Below are 4834 nucleotides of genomic sequence, written 5' to 3'. Positions count from 1 at the left end.
GGGAGAAATAAGGAATGGGGGGCATGAAACCAGGATGAAGAGGAAACTGTCACGGCATGAGGCTTCAGAGAACTTGAAATGATGGCATTTAAGGGATTTCAAAATCAGCCACAGGGAATATGTGAGATCTATCCTTGTACCCTTCTTCTTTGAAACTTCTTCTTTGTTTACATTAAACCGTAATAAAATCACACTTCATTCCCCATGTTTCTATCTTTCCCTTATATTTATCTTTCTGCAATCTCGTTATTTAATGCGCTATTTAAATCAGTTAAAATTTTTGCCATAAGATTAAGATTTGACAATTGATAACCTCACGTACTTTACTATGAGATTTGCAGGGAATGACCTAAAAAAAAAAAAAAAAACTAGAGGTGAAAACCCGGAAGGGCACTTCTAGTCATATAGACGAAGGGGAAGTAAAAACCCGTGAGGGTGCTTTTCGGGAGAAAGTCTGAAAAACAGAAATGGGGCATTTGAAGAAACGAGGCCATAGGTCAAGTCTTGCAACTCGTCCTCCATTCGTCATTGGCCTTCGGGATTCTGTTAAGTACACTTCATTGGGGAAGAACTTCTTGTGTCCGGATTAGGCTTGCTTTGTAAGTGCAATTTAAATTTCCTGTTATCAACCTCTGGTTCCTTGATCTAAGTTGATTTTAATTTCCTGCAATTTAAATTTCCTGTTATCAACCTCTGGTTCCTTGATCTAAGTTGATTTTAATTTCCTGCAATTTAAATTTCCTGTTATCAACCTCTGGTTCCTTGATCTAAGTTGATTTTAATTTCCCGCAATTTAAATTTCTGTTATCAACCTCTGGTTCCTTGATCTAAGTTGATTTTAATTTCCTGCAATTTAAATTTTCCGTTATCAACCTCTGGTTCCTTGATCTAAGTTGATTTTAATTTCCTGCAATTTAAATTTCCTGTTATAAACCTCTGGTTCCTTGATCTAAGTTGATTTTAATTTCCTGCAATTTAAATTTCCTGTCATCAACCTCTGGTTCCTTGATCTAAGTTGATTTTAATTTCCCGCAATTTAAATTTCCTGCTATCAACCTCTGGTTCCTTGATCTAAGTTGATTTTAATTTCTCGCAATTTAAATTTCCTGCTATCAACCTCTGGTTCCTTGATCTAAGTTGATTTTAATTTTCCGCAATTTAAATTTTCTGTTATCAACCTCGGGTTCCTTGATCTAAGTTGATTTTAATTTCCTGCAATTTAAATTTCCTGTCATCAACCTCTGGTTCCTTGATCTAAGTTGATTTTAATTTCCCGCAATTTAAATTTCCTGCTATCAACCTCTGGTTCCTTGATCTAAGTTGATTTTGATTTCCTGCAATTTACTTTTCCTGCTATCAACCTCTGGTTCCTTGATCTAAGTTGATTTTAATTTTCCGCAATTTAAATTTTCTATTATCAACCTCGGTTTCCTTGATCTAAGTTGATTTTAATTTCCTGCAATTTAAATTTCCTGTTATCAACCTCTGGTTCCTTGATCTAAGTTGATTTTAATTTCCCGCAATTTAAATTTCCTGTTATCAACCTCTGGTTCCTTGATCTAAGTTGATTTTAATTTCCTGCTATCAACCTCTGGTTCCTTGATCTAAGTTGATTTTAATTTCCTGCAATTTAAATTTCCTGTTATCAACCTCTGGTTCCTTGATCTAAGTTGATTTTAATTTCCTGCATTTACTTTTCCCGTTATCAACCTCTGGTTCCTTGATCCAAGTTGATTTTAATTTAACTTCTGATACCGATCCCTAGGTCACTGACTTAGGTATACTTTAGTTTCGGACACCTAATCGTCCAAAATACGGGTCTGAATCTTTACATAATTCCTACACGGGAAATTTTTCCCTTAATAGAAATTATGTAAAGAGGGGCAGCTGTCGACACCATATTTTGGCCGATCCCCAGAATTAATAAACTTTGAAACCGATCCCTAGCACTAAATTTTCCTTTGCCAGCCAACTACATTTCCGACCTCTCTTTGCCATATTACCGATCTCTCTTCATAGAGAATTGAATCAATGCTAAGCCCTCGTATCATCTAAAGTCTTGCCAAGTCGCTCACCGATCTCTCAAGCCAATTGTCAAATTTCCTGACCGGTCGATTACATTCCCGATCTCTCCTGTCAAACAAAATTGAATCAATACTAGATCTTTATGTCACTGGTCTTATTGCCGATCTCTCATTTTAAGTTTAGGAATAATTAAGATTCCGATCCGATGTAATGATGATCTTGATTTTAAGTGGGTTCACCAAATTTCCAATTTTAATCAAGTCCCGATTAACGTTGATTCCCTATCGATCTCATGCTCATTATGTTTTCCGATCTCTCACACTTAGGTTAATAATCTCTTTCAGTTACTTCGATATACTCAGACAATCAAATGTTAAACAATTTAGAGATTTTCTGATCACAATCATTCATTGAACAAAAGAGGCATTTCATTTCATTTCAAAAAAATTGTACAAGTTATTCAGCTGGAGGATCACCCCCAGTCTGATCTACATTTTGTCCGTCTCCTCCCTCACCCTCCTCCTCACTATCCTCACCCTCGCCTTCGGGAGCCAGGTCGGCCATCCAAGAGAAGTCCTCCTCTGGGTAACGCTTCTGCAGCTCGGCCAAGAGATCCTTGTGAGCGTTCACATAGGCACCGGCTATTCCAGTCACCATCTCTTCATCTTTTGCCTTAAGCTCCTCAGCAAGATGAGCGACTTGAGCAGCTTCGTTGGCCCGGAGTGCCTGGACCTCTCTAAGAGCACGATCCCTTTCAGCCAGAACATGAGTCTGTTCGGCCGTCTTATCCTCATAGTACTTCATCCGCCCCTCAATTTGAGATATGTAATCCTGAGCGGATGAGAGTTGGGATCGGAGGGATGCCACCTCTTGACTCTTCTTCTCGACCTCCTTACCCAGGCGGTGCGCCTTTTCCCGGACTATGTGCTGGTTCACCAAGCACTCTACATTCAGACTCATGGATCGGGTTAGGATGTCGTCAAGATTGTCCGGAGACAGTCTGTCCCGATCCTCCCGAAGGCAGATGGAAGACCCCAAAACTTTGGCAAAATCGGGGTTCTCCCGAACGGTCCGGTTGTTCTCTAGGGAGGCAATCAGTACTTGGGCGCCACGAGAAGGGGGCCTCGTAGGAGGTCGAGAACGACCCCCTTCTGTGCTTGGAGCAACTGGAGGAGGTGGAGGCGGCTCTTCCTGTTGAGGAGGAGATCGGACTGCTTCAGTGATCGGCGGCCCCGAAGGTCGGGGCGGGCCTCCTTGCGTCTCCCCAGGTTCATGGCCGGGTGTTTGAAGTAGTGCCGAACGCTTCATCTCCTTTATTTTCCGGGAAATCTCTCTCTCCTTCTTCCGCTTCCTGGAACCTTCACCGCCTACCATACCTACACAAAAAAGAGGTCAGTGAGATCGATAAGGTCCAAAGATCTGAGAAATAGAAAATACCGATGCCAAGATCAGAGAGCTGAAGCCCGCGCTTTTCGCCCGTGATCAACTCCATCGTCCAATGATGAGAAGGCAAAAAGAATAAGACAAATCCCAAATAACCGTCGTCAGAATCAGAGCCGAGGTAGTTAAAGCGTGGCAGACGAGATCTCCACCGCATGCCTAAGAATCGCCCGCAATGCTGACAGGTGCCAGGATATGTCATGACAGTCCTGTACATCCCAATCTCCACCGTTGATTTCACTTGTAAGGACGAACCCGGAGCCCTTGGATCAAGAGAGGAGACGACAAGACCAGCGCCTTTCGCTCTTAGCCCTCAGATCGCTCCGGACAAGAGGATTTGAGACCGTCAGATTGAAAGAAGAAAAGGACAAATATTCTGAAGAATAATCTCAGCCGTTCATTTTGGTTCTCTTTAATTCTCAAGCATCCGATCATGTCCTTCAAAATCCAGACCCTCCATCTCCCTCAAAATAAATCCTGACCCTTCATGGGGAGCACCCGATTCCTATAAATACCTGCATGAAAAACTGTTCAAGGGACGGGCAAAAAAAGAGAGGTAGTTATTATAGCGGAAGAACTCTGAAACTTCATTCAGTTTGTTATTCTGCTACTTAGAAGTGTTGATTAGAAAGACTTTTGAAACTAGTTTTCTGAAGTTTTTTTCTTGAAAAGGATTCTGAATACTGGAACTCTACATTTTCAGTTTGTTCATTATCTGGTCACACTCTCACTTTCAGCCCTTTATCATCTCTGTTTTCATTCCCATTGTCCAAGCTCAACTTCATTCCACTCGGTTTTTATCTTAATCTGATTGCATTTTAGCTAAGCACCCTTTAGTTCACGACGAACATCAGCCCTCAGGCTAATCAATCCGCTGTCTTATCACTATTTGTCACCTTGTAGTCATTTCAATAGATTTGGCTCCTTACAGGTAAGAGCTCATATTGCTGTTTTATTAACTGTTTACATTTACTTTTCGCACTTTCTTTGTTCTTCTTACGTATTCGATTTTCTCCAAGTTCATTTTGTGCAAAAGAACCCCAAAGAATGTTACTCTCGAGTTATCTCTTGAGTGATCAGTCCATCATTTTATTGATCTTCGTCATTTCTGAATGCAAGCTTTCTAGCTCCTAGTAGCGTGTAAGTGGTTGGGTAAAACGTAGGTAACTGCAACTTAAGGGCCTCTTTTAAAAGAGAGAGCCTGAATAACACGTTAGGAAAATAGCCAAACTATTAGGCTGACGTAAACGGCAATTCGGCAAGATGCCATAAAGTGGAATAAAACCAAAGTAAACGAAACAGAATAGATCGGACATTAATAGGTATTGGTAAGATGACTACATGGAAGGTCAGTAAATCAAGTCTAGTA

This window comes from Hevea brasiliensis, chromosome 9 (assembly GCF_030052815.1).
Source record: "Hevea brasiliensis isolate MT/VB/25A 57/8 chromosome 9, ASM3005281v1, whole genome shotgun sequence".
In the NCBI taxonomy this organism is placed as follows: domain Eukaryota; kingdom Viridiplantae; phylum Streptophyta; class Magnoliopsida; order Malpighiales; family Euphorbiaceae; genus Hevea; species Hevea brasiliensis.
This window is presented reverse-complemented; position numbering follows the sequence as displayed.